At 34.2% G+C, this 16,251-nt stretch overlaps 1 protein-coding gene across 3 annotated transcripts in view; it reads left to right on the top strand.

Annotated features, from left to right (window-relative positions):
- The window catches only part of LOC101900427 (ELAV-like protein 3), a 139,043-nt gene that overhangs the window by 16,250 nt on the left and 106,542 nt on the right, over positions 1 to 16,251 (top strand). The window lies entirely within an intron of this gene.

Genomic DNA, 16,251 nt, shown 5'->3' with positions numbered 1-16,251 from the left:
CGGTGAATAATGTAGGTAAAATCATCAAAATACTGAATATCGGGAGGTACCGTTATATTATGGCTACACGAAAACGTAGACCTGCATAAACAATTTTCTGTCATAGGCTGTAGTATCCATTACGAACGTCAAATGCCAAATTTGAAACAATTCCGGTAAATAATGTCATCAAAATACCGAATTTCGGCAGGTCCCGTTATATGGGGGCTATACCAAGACATAGAACTGCACAGACAATTTTCTGTCGTAGGCTGTAGTGTTCATTACGAACTTCAAACACCAAATTTGAAACAATTCCGGTAAATAATGCCGCTAAAATCGGGAGGTACCATTACAGGGTGAGATAAAAACTACAACAAAGTCAAGCGCCATAATTTTTACATTTTTTAACTTTTGTTGAATGAAAGTAAAAAATTTCGGAAATAACATCAAATTTTAGAATATGTTTCATAATGACCTTTTAACGTCCAATGAAACCGTCAGACGATGTCCTAAAGTTGCTCTGCGGTATTTTGGCCCACTTCCGGCGAAACACTTGCTTGGGGTGATTGACAATTTGATATTTTTTAGTGCCAACCTTGCTTTCCAAAATAATCCAGACACAAGAGTCCAACGCATTGGTATCCGGAGATTTTGGTGGCCATTGTGCACTGGAAATGAAGCGAGGAACCTTATTTTGTAACCATTCTTGGGTGGTGCGTGCTGAGTACTGTTGGGATGTACAAGGTCTGCGGCCAAGATTGTTACGTTCCCAAGGCTTTAATACACCCCCCAGAAAATGTTCGCTATAATATTCGTCATTTATTCTGACGCCACGGTCGATTAATATGAGCGGAGAGCGACCATCGGCTGTTATGGCGGCCCACACCATCACCATGGCCGTCGCTTGAGTTCAAGTGGCCAACCGAAGGTGCAAATTTTTAGCTGACTTCTTTGGCAAGTAAGCACGATCATTTTGTTTGTTTACAAACTGTTGGACAACGAATGTTTTCTCATCGGAGAAAACTAAATTCGGCAGTTCACCACTTTCGGCCAAGCGAAGCCACTCTTTAGCTCTTTTGAGTCTATTTTCTTTCTTTGCACTTTTTGGAATTTTTATGACTTTACCCCGAGGTCATTTTTCAATATTTGCCGAATGGAATGTTGCGATATGTTCAGCTCAGTAGCCATTTTCGGCCACTGCGATGAAGGTTTCGATTAAGTCGCTTCTTTATTCGAACCATTTCTGCTGATGTTGCTGTATTCTTCTGTCCACTTCCTTGACGTCGGGCTACGCTACCAGTAACGAGCGATGGTACGAGACACAAAAAATTTATTTAAATGCTGGAGTGCTCTAACCACTTGTGGTTTTCCAGCCAAATATAAAGAAATCCCTCTGTCACGCTTGAATTCCATCATGAATAACTTTTTTTTCTGGATAATTCTCACCAAAATTCTTTTTGTCGGACTTTTAAAGTATTCTAAGACCTATAGTAGAATCTTATACAAAAAAAAAAAAAATTAAAATATTTTGAAAGACTGTTGTCACATTAAAAGGTAGTTTCTAACCATATTTTGAAAAAAGAGACCCGAAATTACCCCTTTGACTATTCGCTTGTGGGTTAAAATTTCTGATGAAAATAATCCGCGTATTATTGTCTGAAATATTGCCGAAAACACTATATACATAAAATAAACGAATTTCCTGAAATTCTAATCCAAATTTCATAATCGGCATAATTCAACAAAGAATGTAAAAAATTGGCTAAATTATATATGAAAATATGGTTAAAAAATCTTGAAATTATTCCTTATCCTCATTTAGGGTATATATCTATAGCTCAAAATTTTTTTTTAAATATGTCGCTGTTGAAAACAATATTTTAGAAAAACAATTGATGACATTTTTTACGCCCTTCAGCATAGATTATGTTCCGTCATTCCGTTTGTAGCACCTCACAATATTCATTTTACCATTTTTCAATTCTAAGTCGATTTAGCAATGTCCGTCCGTTTTAGAACAATCTCTCTGCTTTGTAAAAAATGGGCAGCCTCCCTTCTGATCTCAAATTTTAGATTTTTGGGGATTTGTTCACAGTTTTATAATCGGGAAATTAGAGTTTTCGGAGTGTTTTACAGTGCTCCGAAAAGCATGATATTGAAATTTCAAAACACTGTACAATATTTATTTGTTATACCCTCCACCATACTATGGAGGGTATATTAATTTTGTCATTCCGTTTGTAACTCCTCGAAATACTCATGTCAGACCCAACAAAGTATATATATTCTTGATCAGCGTAAAATTCTAAGTCGATTTAGTGATGTCCGTCTGTCTGTCTGTCTGTCTGTCTGTCTGTCTGTCCGTCCGTCTGTCTGTTGTAATCACGCTATCTTTCGAACAAATTGAGATAGAAGGCTAAAATTGTGCACGCATGTATATTTTGCCAGTAGGCAGGTTAAGTTTGTAAATGGGCCATGTAGGTCCAAGTTATCATATAGCCCCCATATAACGATACCCCCGGAATCGTTTCAAGTTTGGTATTTGAAGTTCGTAATAGATACTACATCCTAAGTGAAAAAATGAGCCATGTAGGTCCACGCCTTCATATAGCCCCGATATAACGGTACCACCCGATATTCGGTATTTTGATGGTTTTAGCGACATTATTTACCGAAATTGTTTCAAATTTCGCATTTGAAGTTCGTGAAGTTCGATATTACAGCCTATGACAGAAAATTGCCTGTGCATTATAAACAGATTTTTTTCAAGTTTCGCATTTCAATATTGTAATAGCTTGTGACAAAAGTTGCCTATGCAGGTCCACATCATTTTCAAGATTTTAACAGATTTTTAAGGGATTTTATTTTTATTTTTTTTTTTGAAAATTGTTAAATTTGTACCAAATGGTGGAGGGTATTCAAAGTTCGGCCCTGCCGATCTTACAGCTTTTTTACTTGTTTGTGTTACTTTCTACAATTTAAAGTTCTATCTAGCTTAAAAAACACACTTTATTAAACCTCAAATGGCATTTAAATGAGATATATCATTTCACATTTTCGTATAGCCCCCATACAAGGATTCCTCCCGATCATCGGTATTTTGATGATTTTTGCAACATTTTTCCACGGATTTGTCTTAAAATTGGCATTTGTAGGGTTCCAGCTCCGTTGGCGGAACATTGTACGTAAAAGTCCATGAAAACGTGGACCTCCTGATATTCGTTATTTTTATACCCTCCACCATACATAGTATGGAGGGTATATTAACTTCGTCATTCTGTTTGTAACTCATCGAAATAATCATTTTAGACCCAACAAAGTATATATATTCTTGATCAGAGTAAAATTCTAAGACGTTTTAGCCCTGTCCGTCCGTCTGTCCGCCTGTTGTAATCACGCTACAGTCTAAACGAATTAAGATAGGAAGCTAAAATTTTGCACAGATCCCTCTTTTGTCTGCAGACAGGTCAAGTTCGATGGGCTATATCGGTCCACGATATCGTATAGCCCCCATATAACGGTACCCCCCGATATTCGGTATTTTGATGACTTTAGCCACATTTTTTAACGGAATTGTCTGATAATCCACACAAGGAGTTCATTGTGGTAAATTATCCCTTGGAAGAGAATTCTCTATATAGGTCCACGACATCGTATATCCCCCATATAACGGTACCCCCGGTATTTTGATGATTTTAGCCATATTTTCCTATGGTATTATCTGAAAATCCACACAAGGAGTTCTTTCTGAGCACTTTAACCCCTGAAAGGTAACTGCCTATATAGGTCCACAATATCGTATATCCCCCCATATATCGGCACCTTTCGATATTAGATATTTTAATTATTCATTCTGTTAAATTTTTAATGGATTTGATGTTTTGAAAATTTTCTAATTCGTTCCAAATGGTAGATGGTATTCAAAGCTCGGCCCGGCCGAACTTACTGCGTTTTTACTTGTTTGCCTTCCGAATGGTGGAGGATATAAAAAATTCGGGCCGGCCGAACTTAGCCGCCTTTTTGCTTGTGTAAGTGTAAGGGCTAAAAGAAATCTCAATCCGAATTTTTTCTTTTTCTTTTTTGAAATTTGTTCGTTTTGTAAAACATTTTAAATAAATAATGTGACAGGTACTATTTTTTGAAACCAATTGACAATTGATATTTTACTAGCTTTACGCAATGACCTGGAGGTCAAGAGGTATCACGTTGACCTATTCTACTTTTGGGGTCTACGATTTTATTCCTCGTGATAGATTCTTAGCGGTCTTCAGAAGCCAACCCACCTTGACCCAGTATGTTATAAATATTATACCTCATAACATCTTTGTTCATTTTTATATCCTCCACCTTGAAAATGTATTAAAAATGAGATATATCAGCCCACATTTTCGTATAGCCCCCATATAAGAATTACTCAAGATCTTCGGTATTTTGATGATTTTTTGCCACATTTGTCCACAGATTTGTATAAAAATTGGTATTTGTAGTTCGTAGTGGGTTCCAGCTCCGTTGTCGGAACATTGCACGTAAATCCCATATAATATTTCGTATTAACCCCATATAACGGTACTTCCTGATATTCCTTATTTTTATGTATTTTGCTACATTTTTCCACGGATTTTAAAATTAACTAAAGGCACTCGTTTCGGTATGGCCCATATAACGGCATCACTCACATTATGGGTTTTTTATAAGTTTAACTGCATTATCCAAACGGTTTTATTGTTATATGAAGTTTAATGTTGAACACTCTTGAATTCAGATACTTTTATATATAACTAGCTGAACCCGGTGCGCTTCGCTACCCCTTTTGATTTTTTTTACAAATATTGGTTGTTGGTTAAAAAAAAAAAAAAAAAAAAACAAATTTAAAAATTAGAAAATAAAAATTATCGCACTACTTTAATGCGAACCAAAACTATTAGAAAAGCAGTAACATGACATACATACACGAAGGGTTTGTCCTTCGGATTTATTTATTTCATAGCAAATACCAAGCGTGCAGTAAACTGCAATCTTTTGAAGTTGAGTGGCATTTCTATTGCAATTAGTGAATTCGAGATAGCAACATACTTCGCCGTAATAAGCGTATTTCAAATAAATTGTTGTGTTGTTTTTTAGTGTTAGCCTAAGGCGTTGTGGGTCAATGGTTCTTATTAAAATCATATCCCAATCTTATCCGATTTAAATATAATAAAAAAAAAATACTTTTACACCAAACTCCGCCACACCTTTCATATTTCATTGAAATTGGTGCGTCAAATATGTGAAATCGGCCGATAATATATATATATGGGAGCTATATCCAAATCTTAACTAATTTCCAATTAATTTGTCACATTTATTATTGTAACAAAATTCCGCCACACATTCTGAATTACATTGGTATCGGTCATATATATCATGTTTGGTGCATAACATGTATGAAATCGGCCGAAATATATATGTTAGCTATATCCAAACCTCAACTGATTTCAAAATAATTTGGAAATTTTTTCTGGTGACAGATTTTGTCTCTCTCGCTTTGGGTGCATCAAATATGTGAAATCGGCTGAGTATATATATGGGAGCTACAATCAAATCTGAGCGGACTTGAATATAATTTGTCAAATTTATTTTTGTACCAAATTTAGCCACTCATGCCGAATTTCATTGGAATCGGATATACGTATCGTGTTTTGTGCATCAAATATGTGAAATCGGCGGAAAATATATATGGGAGCTATATCCAAATCTGAACCGATTTTAATATAATTTGACTAATTTATTTTCTAATCAAAATCCCGTTACATGTGGCCGAAAATATATATGGGAGCTATATCCAAATCTGAACCGATTTCAATATAATTTGACAAATTTATTTTCGGATTAAATCCCGTCACACATTCCAAATTTCATTGGAATCGAACATTCATATTGTGTTTGAGGCATCAAATGAACGAAATCGGTCGAAAATATATATGGGAGCTATATCCAAATCTGAACCGATTACAATATAATTTGGCAAACTTATTTTTTTCCAAATTCCGTTACATATTCCAAATTTGGAGACTGTATCTTCAACCAATCAATAGATATGTGCATATAAAATCTAATTTTTTGGGAGGTTCCTCCGATTCTAATGGTATATCTCCAGTTCCAAGTGGAAATTCAAAAATGTATATAGCCCATGTTACTTTCAGGCGATGTTGCAGTGTATATGGAAATTTTCAGGAAAATCTATTCAGCGGTTTTCGAGTCCATAAATTACAAGCAAACACACAAACATTTTCCTTTTTAATAGATATACAAATGTTTCCTTTACCCAAAGATGGAGGTATTAAAGGTTCGGCACGGCCCAACTCAATGTTTTTTTACTCATTTTAAAGAAAATTTGAGTATCATAAAAGATAATTGATTGCTATAAAATTCATTATTAATGACATAATTTTCTGAAAATGTAAATAGAAATTTATGTAGTTCATCTTGCCTATTATCAAATATGCTGAAAAATCTATTCAATTTTCAAAAGTTTTCTCTTTTGAAAAAGCTTCTTTCTGCATAAACTAAAATGATGCAATGCACTTAAGGACACTTAACAAAAGCCATCAAACACATTTGCCATAAATTTTTAACGATTTCAAAATAAATTAGTCCAATTTATATGGTAGAACTGCGAATAAATTGTTCATACTAGGACTTTTGCAGTGTTGCACAACACACACACACATGTCAAAGTTTGTTAATGTGTGTATGTGTGAGAGCAGAGAACAGAGAATTAACAATGTACCATTTATTATAGGAAAATCAGAAAATGCACACAGATGAAGCGCCGAACAAGGACTTTTTGTTCAAATATAGAAAAAGTGGCATACACACAGACACATCATTTGTGTCTACATACATTATACACATGTATGTGAAATGCATATTGTTATTGCAAATTGAACCCAAACAAAATCATTATGTATTCTGTCATCTCATATATGCCAAATGCATATTTAAGTTATGTGGAAGGAGTGGTATTATACATACATACATAAAATATACATAGCCATTTTGTGTATACATACATGGCGGAACCACCTACCTACCACCAACATCACGGCCACCAGCACCACCCTAAATAGCAAATATGACCAAATTTGCAAAAGGATATGCAAAATGGTTTCACACACACACATTTATATCTCAGTCCAACGTCAGCGAGTACCCCGTCAGAGATGAGTTGATCTGCTACAAAGCTCAGACAGACAACCAGGCGCAGGACTTAACATTTCAAAGTGGTTACAGGGCAAGTGCATGTAGATGAAAATGGATCAGCAAATTTTATTTTAATTTATTTTTTCAAACACACACACACATGTTAATACATAATATACGAAGTGTGCTGCATGTGTGCGTTTCTTTTGAGATAAGTAAAATACTTTTTAATGTTTTAACGTTCTCGAATTCATTCATTCATAGGTAACAATTTTATTTTACTAATGGAAATGGACTTTTTTGTATTATTTTCTACGAAGAATTTAAAATGAGTTGCATTAAAAATTATTAAATTTAGTTTAGGAAATAATCTATATATATAAATGAAAGTTGTGTTAGTTACTACGCTTATAACTTAAGAACCGCTGAACTGATTTTAATGATTCATACAAATTCGGAATTGTCTCCTGTCCGAAATGGATAATATACAAAAAAAAAATCACGTAAAAATGTGATATATTAACATTTTCATTTTGACTTTTGAAATGTACAATAGTAATGTTTTATTTTGCATGATTTTTTTCCATTTTGACTTACTTTTTTCTAATGTACATTTGTAGTGTTTTTTATATTTTTTTATTTTTGAATTCGAATATTAATATCAATTTATTTAATTGACTTGATTTCTTGAGAACTGAAATTGATGACGGGTTACATGGAAGTGTAGTACCGAATTATGTGGTGGCGAAACGGAATAGATGATATCGAAATAATTTAACGCGGTCACACCAAAGTTAGAAGATAATAACCTTTTCAAAATCGCTAAAAAAAATTACGAAAAAAGAGATCTCATTACAAAAATTCTCAAAACGGGAAAATATCGAAAAAAATGTCCAATGGAATTGAATTTTAAAATAAAAGTACATTCTATTGACAAACTTTGTAAGGATCTTTAAACAGTTGCTGTAAAAAATCACCGAACAAGTTGAAGATTTTTTCAATTTGTTATTATTCTTTTGTCATTTTTTTTTTCAATTTGTATTATCATATTGAATTCAGTGGATTTTTTGTGAACGAAATAAAGAATAATTTTTCACTATATACAATTTTTCACCAAAAAATGAAATAAGTGCGAAATACGATTGTAACTAACACCTACCTTTCAACTCCAGGGCCTACATCGTGCTTCAGCTGGAAGATGCGCAGACATTTAAACAAACAAAAATGACCGAAAAAGACTAATGGGGCTCATTTCAAAGCGTGGACCTACTTCTTTCATGTGACAATAATCCGTCCAATGAGAGCTCAAAATGCAAAAATTTTTGGGACTATAATCAGTAAAGTACCAAATATAAAGGGTGCGAAATAGAAGAGCGAATGGGACTTTTAGTAAGAAAAGGATTTCTATCCTTCCAAAAATTCTTCCCGAACATTTAAGATACCTTAAATCGTTTTTGCATGACCTGCAATATGATATATGATATCGATCATAAATAACCATTGTATGATTTAAGCTATTTTTGGAGTCTTCGTCATTTTCTTCTATTTTTGGCCCTTATTTGGCATCTTTGTTTCTAAGGGAGTAGAAAATTCTCGGAGTAGGGCCCATATTGGTCTTGACCACTAAAAAATTGTATTTATGCTACCCTGGCGTAAGGAACCATCGTACAGATAATTGCCACATAGAAATTTATTCATGTAAAGTCCCCACATTGGAGTATCCCAAGTCCACTTTCACATCTAATGTGTGGTCAGAAAAGAAAATTTTGTATTCTATTGAATTTGTAACCCCCAAGAGAATATTGGTTGGGAACGTAGATATAGATGTACATCCCAAATCAAATAAATTGTGAAAAACAAGAACAAATTATAAATATAAGAAAGTAGCACGGGACCGAATATTTGTTGAATCGTCATTGAATTATACTATGATGAAAAATATGGACTTTATGGCGTCTCCAATTTACAATTTAAATGACAAATAAAATTAGTTCCCATCTTACGGTAATTGGAGTAAAATAGTAATTATATTATATTATAATTTGAAATATATATTATATTTCAAATTATATTTCAAATTACTGCTCATTTGACTAAAAACTAAAAATTAATCGACCAATACATGAACACTTATAACAGTCATATCTTTGAATAATTATGCTTTGACAAATATGCATAATAGACTAAAACTACGGGCCGGCTACGCGGACAGGGTCAGCTAGTTTTAAATAAATTTAAATACAAACAGGGAAAAAACAATCAGTTCGGCCGGGTCGAACTTTTAATACTCTCCTTCATTGGGTAAAGCAATCATTTTTATATAAAAGTATCTGAATTCAAACGTGCTCCACTTTAAACTACAAAAGACTGTTTGGATAATGCTGTTAAACTTTTCAAAAATCCATAAAGTGGGTGAGGACGTTATATGCGGGCCATACCAAAGCGGAATCCCCCATAGACAATTTTATACTTCAAGAATTGTCATCTACCAAATCTTCTTAAATATCAAGTTTGAAACAATTTTGTGCGTAAACGTGACTAGGATTATCAAAATACCAAATATTGGTGGGTTCGTTATATGTGCGCAATAGAAAAACGTAGACCTAAATATTCCATGTTCTGCCACTGGAGCTAGAACCCATTATAAAATAGAAATTCGAATTTTTGCACAAATCCGTGGAAAAATGTGACAAAAATTATCAATATACAGAATATCGAGAAGTACTGTTGTATGGGGACTATACAAAAACGTGGACCGATATATCCCATTTTCAATACCAACCATCCTACACACAATACAAATTGTTCCGCCAAATTTTGCAGGTCCACGTCAAATATTGTGTGGCTGAATTAGAATTTTATGCAGATCGTGAATATATATACTTCATGGGGGCTACGACGAATATTTAGGGATGCTACAATGGAATGACAAAGCTAATAGATCCTCTTTTTCATGGTGGAGAGTCCGACATTATAAGACGAAGGCTTTGGCGTTTTACAAACTTAAATCGGCATGCACTCGAAGGAAGGCGGGGAAGTTCCACACATTAAGTTTGTCATTCTGTTTCAAACACCTAGAAATATACATTCGTATAGTCCCAATATAACGGCACCTCCTGATATTTGGTATTTTGATGATTTTAGCGACTTATTCAACGGAATAGTTTCAAATTTGTTGTTTAAAGTTGTCTGTGCAGGTCCACGTCTTCGTATAGCCCCCATATAATGGTACCTCCGTATATTCGGTATTTTGATAATTTTTTTCAAGTTTCGCATGTGAATACTGTAATGGCTTATAACAAACGTTGCTCATGCAGGTCCCGTCGTCGTATAGATCCTAATATAAGATTTTAATAACATTTTTAACTATTTATACCCTACACCACATAGTGGTAATGGAGAAGGAAGCGAGATAGACCCATAGTTACTTTTAAGGATCTCCATAGAATCACTTTCTGAGTTGATTTATGCATGTGAGTCCGTCCGTCCCTCTGTCCATATATTCTTGTGAACAAAATGCAGGTCGCATTTATTATTCGATTGAGATGAAATTTTCCAAACAACATCTGTTTGGCCCAAGAACGAACCCTATTGAAATTGGAGATAGTCGGTCAAAATTTAGATATAGCTCCCATATATATGTTCGTCCGATTTGCCTTTTATTGTGCACCAAACGTGTAATATCATCCGAAAATTATGGAATTTCGCACATACAACCAAATTAGGCCTTAAAATAAGTATGCCAAATTTGATCGAAATCGGTTCAGATATAGCTATAGCTCCCATATATATTGTTTATCCGATTTGTTATTTTTGTCCTCTGCAGCCGTAATATGCACTCTATAACAACAATATTCAGGGAAATATATCAAATACAGCTCAGAACTATATTTGCTAAATTTTATCAAGATCGGTTCCGATTTGGATATAGCTCCCATATATAACTTCGTCCGATTTACCTTTTATTGTGCACCAAACGTCTAATATTTGTCCAAATGGGATGGATTTTGACACTTACGACCGAATTGAGTCTAGAAGCTAGTATGTCAAATTTCGTAAAGATCGGTTCAGATATAGCTATAACTCTTCCCTTTAAAGGGAGTTATTCATCCGATTTGTTATTTTTGTCCTCCGCAGCCGTAAAATGCAAATACAGCTCAGAAATATCTTTGCCAAATTTTATCGAAATCGGTTTAGATTTAGATATAGCTCCCATATATATCTTTATCTGATTTCAAATTAATTTTGCACCAAATGGACAATACAAGTCCGAACTTAAAAGACACAAATGCTTCGGCATATTTAGTCCTTTGATCTTTAAATTATAATTATAATCATAGCGTGTATGATTGAATTCTGCTATAAAAACTTTTAATTGTTTTGCGGAGCTCTACTAAATTAGCAAAGTGGTGTAGGGTATTATAAAGTCGGGCCGCCCGACTTTAAGACTTTCTTTACTGTTTTTTTTTTTTTTTGGTTTGAAAATTGCCAATTTTTTTCAAAATGGTGGAGCGTATTAAAAGTTCTGCCCGGCTGAACTTAAAGCTTTTTTACTTGTTAAATTTTGAAATTACTCAAGTTTGATTCTTAAAAGAAAAATCCAAAACTTAGATCGAAAGCATCAAAAAGAACCGAATTTTTTGTACCCTCCACCATTTGGAAGGAACTTACAAACTGTAAAATAATTCCGTTGAAACATTTTGAAATAATTTTAAAATTTCCGATATCAAATGTCACAGTTATATGGGGTTATACGCAAACGTGGATCTCTATAGTCAACTTATTGCCAGAAAAGATATTACCTATTGCGAATTCCGAATATGAAAGCATTCTAGGGAAAAATGTGGCTAAAAACATCAAAATATCGAATATAGCTATGCACCGTTTAATTGGGACTATATGAAAACGTGGATCTAGGTAGCGAATTATTTTTATAATCGAGGAATCTTAAACATAAAATTTCAAAATGCGTGGAAGATGGCGGGGAATTTGTCCTCTCTATTTAAGTTACTTTGCGATGTAAACTTTCAAAACGTCGATACAGGTGTCTTCTTTATTAACTCTACTCTCATATTCCGATATTCAGAATTGTTTTCCTGTTCAAAACTATGTAACTTTTGAACGGTTGTTTTCATTATCGTACAGGAAACCATTTTTGAACTTTGTTTTGTAAGGTTCTTCCGAATCTGTGAATTTCAGGCATATAATGTCTTCGGTAATATTGCAGAGAAAAAATCCGTGAAATATTTTGGTCTAAAATTTTACCCTCTTGCGAGTCAAAAAAAGGGGCCTTTTCTAGGTCCTTTTTTAAAAAAATATGACTACTCCCCTTAAAGAGAATTATAACAAGTCAAAATATTTTACGAAATTATTTGTCATAAGATTCTGCTATAGGTCTTAGAAGATGTAAAATGTTTAAATATTACCTAAACGCCAGGATCTCTTATATACAGGGTTGCCCAAATTCGACGGACCTTTGGGCCCATTTCAATCGACGAGGCTTGTCCGCAGGCAACATTCTTTGCGTCAATTGAATTTTGTACGGGAACAAATGCAAATCAATGCGAATAATCCGTTGTAAAGTGGACCGAGCCATGCCCAACTGCTGAGAACGGCGTTTTTGGGATGTTCTTGGGGACCTCTCAACACTGGCCCGCACGGCAGCGATGTTCTCGGCCGATCGCCTTGGTCGACTTTTATATGGCCTCTTCGGATTAGAAAGAGCCTTACCAGTCGAAAATTTTTCGTATAAACGCTTAACGGTGTTCTTAGAAGGCGCACTTCTCACATTTTTTAATGTTTTAAAAGCACGTTGAGTTTTCACAATTGACTTCTTCTGTTGAATGTAAATTTCAGAGAGCTCGCGTGGCGTGTATTGGTTCATGGTAAAAATCTGCTTGGACTGACGCTTCAAACGCGTTATGTCATTAAGCGACGTGACATCTCTGTCAAAAGTTATGGCGTTGCCAGATAGGTCCGTCGAATATGGGCAACCCTGTATTAAAGAGACATTTTAGTGTTAATGCCATACTTTATGCGATTTTATGCAAAAATCTCCGAAAAAACGTAATTTTAGAAAGATGATGGTAAAGACGAAATTATTCCGCATCAAATTTCATTATAAGTAAATTAACAAAATAAATCCGAAAATATTTCTTAATTTTTTGATACATATTTCTTTAGTTTTTTTTTTTTTCGAGTTGACGCCTGAAAATGGCATAATGTGCCTTTTTTAGGAACGAGATTTAAAAAGAAGAAATATTCCACACATAATTTTACTAAAAATCTCGGAATTAATCATACATCTAGGTATAAGAGTTTTTATGGAAATATCTCATAGCAATAGCGAAATGTATGTATGTACTTCAAGTCAAAATTATGTGATTGCTTGTTTTTCTATTAATTTACTACGTTTCCAATCAAAGACAAAATCTCCCTTTTTACTTATTTTTTTGGAGAAAGTTTCAAAGAAGAATTCTTGTAGATCAAATTTATTGTGAGTCTCTAAAAAAAATAATTTTTTTCAATATGTATCATAAAAAAATATCATCAGTTTTGGTTAAAAAAACAAGGTTTTGTTTATTTCTAAGAAATTTAGCAGATTTTTTTTTATAATTTCACTGTACAATATGGGATGTGGAAAATGTCAAATGGACTTTATAGAGCACGTTTGTAGACCAAAACGCCAAACGAAGTTTCGGATTTTTAGGCTAACAATTATTAAAGTCCTCTTATAATTTTGACTATGTACAAAGGGGCCACTAAAGTTTGAAATATCTTTTCCTATATTTAAGATTGGGCTTTCAAATTTGATAAAATCTTTGGATTAAATCCAAAATCATTGATACGGGAGACCCATTGTAGAAGATTTTTCCATGAACCCACAAAAAGTACGACTTTAGCTATATCATGTCTTTTTAATATACATATTCATGTATGTGGCATTTAGGTAAGATTTGGACTTTTGGCGTCTTCTAAAAACGGTGGAATTTTATAACAGGTGAAGTGAAACTGATGCTTTGTAGGGGAGTTTTTGCACTCACATGAAGAACGACTTTAACCTTAATAAGTAAACGAAGGCTATGGTTGGGTGGGGTCGACCATTTGATGCCCTATAACAATACAATTGGCGGTAAAGTTTTTGCAGATCAGAAAACTTTTGACTGGAATGACGACTCCTCTAAGAAACACTCCCATATCATTTTGAATCTAATTGCTTTTCGAAATTTAAAAAAAAAAAAACATCGGTACTGTTCTTACTACGTCAAATACCTAATTCGGTGCTTCGGAATGAACAGAAATTTCACATTCACATATTTTCGATTTCGCTAATTTGTAATCTTTTCACACAAAATTGTTGACCATTTAACCAGTTAAATATTATTCGATGATCATCCAAAATGCCTGGCTTCAGCGCTGTCCTAAATTCTTACTTCATAAAAATTTCCAGTTGAAGATGGTAGGGCAAAAGCAAAATCTGGACAATTTTTGGTTTTGTAGACCATTTAAAACACTAAATATTTTGAGAACATCTTCTAAAAATTTGCGATGTTTCCAGAATTTATTCTTTTCTGTCAAAAATCCATTCTGAATTTGTGAGAATTTACAAAATCCTTCCAGCCGTTCTTGAGTTATAAGCGCTCCACCAAACATCCTCTTCTTTGAGATTGTATTTTTTTTACGGTCAGAAGTGAACTTTTCGTGTATTTGTGATTTTGCTGCAATTAAAACAAAATATGGGCAGGGCTTCTGTCCTATGGATCCATGCAACATTTCAAGTCGATTGGTCTATAATTGTGGCCTCTAGAGCAACTGCAAAATAAGTTTTTTCTGTTTTTGGTCCATTTCAACCCCCAAATATTTTGCGATCATCTCCGCCAACAATAGACATCTATTCTAACATTGACCCCACTTCCATGCAAAATTTCGTGAGGATCGGGCCATAATGCGACCTGTAACGAAACAGACGGAAGTACATAGCTTGATCGACTCAGCTCGGAAGATCTGCATATAGTTTTGGTGTTACATAATTTTTAGTTCATTCAAACTTATAATAACTCTAACATAAATGCTCCGTTCTAGAACCTGAAAGAATTTACTAAATATCTGGCCAATTCTTTTTAAATGGAGTTTTAAATCATATTTTGAAAACAGGATAAAAAATAGTCCTTTGGTGACACGTTTAAGGACTAGGTCAGTTGTAAGATGTAAACTCAATGGAGCCCTCTTCCAAATGAACTTAAGTGTTCAAGTCTCCGTATTTTTTATTGATTTCAGTGAATCGATCAATAGAACCTATTATTTCGTGTACTTTACAATGCTGAAGCAGACAAAATTGACTTGAACCCTAACTAGTCTTTTAATATATTTCTTTGCCCAACCTAACATACACATGTATATACATGAATATTGGATAGGTTTTGGAAAGTGAGGTTAAGAAGAACGGCAGTTGGGGAGTTTTATTACTCTTCCTTTAGTGCTAGCCTTCTCAGAAAAAAGAGGCTGGGTAGCGTATAGATTTGCATGTGAGGTTAAATTAGAAAGTGTATACTAGTGTGTATGAGTCGCACATCCTGTTCATTTATATAGCCTTACCTTGTAGAATGGGAATAAAAATGCATAGGTAATCTTTTTTGGGGGAGTTGTGCGAAAACGCCAGGGGGAAATAGCCAAAAAGGCTTTCATAACGATTTGTATGGCATGCCAGGAATATTCTGGCCTGATGATGTGCCTCTCCACACTGCACAATGTGGTCAATCAGTCTGCACGATGATGATTGCTTATTGCAATTTCAGGGGTTGGTTGTGGTCTGTCTGTCTGTCTCTCGGTCTGTTTTTTTTTTTTCCTTTGGCCCACTGGGGGCGGATAGTAAATATTTTTTTCTTTGCCTTAATGGCCATAAAATAAAAATGAAATTCTCTATTCGCTGCTGTTTTCTGTTTCTTTTTTTTCTGAAAGGCCAGTAAAATTCCCGTTAAAGATGTAATTTTTGTTATTTATTTGCAAAGTGAAAGACAAACAAGTTTTTTTCCTGCAGTTTCAGAGTATGGAGCCATGGTGGTGGGTGTTAAGTTGGCAGCGGAAACA

This window comes from Musca domestica, unplaced genomic scaffold (genome assembly GCF_030504385.1).
Source record: "Musca domestica strain aabys unplaced genomic scaffold, Musca_domestica.polishedcontigs.V.1.1 13, whole genome shotgun sequence".
Lineage (NCBI taxonomy): Eukaryota > Metazoa > Arthropoda > Insecta > Diptera > Muscidae > Musca > Musca domestica.
The sequence above is the reverse complement of the archived record's forward strand: the minus strand, read 5'-3'. Positions and strand labels throughout refer to the sequence as shown.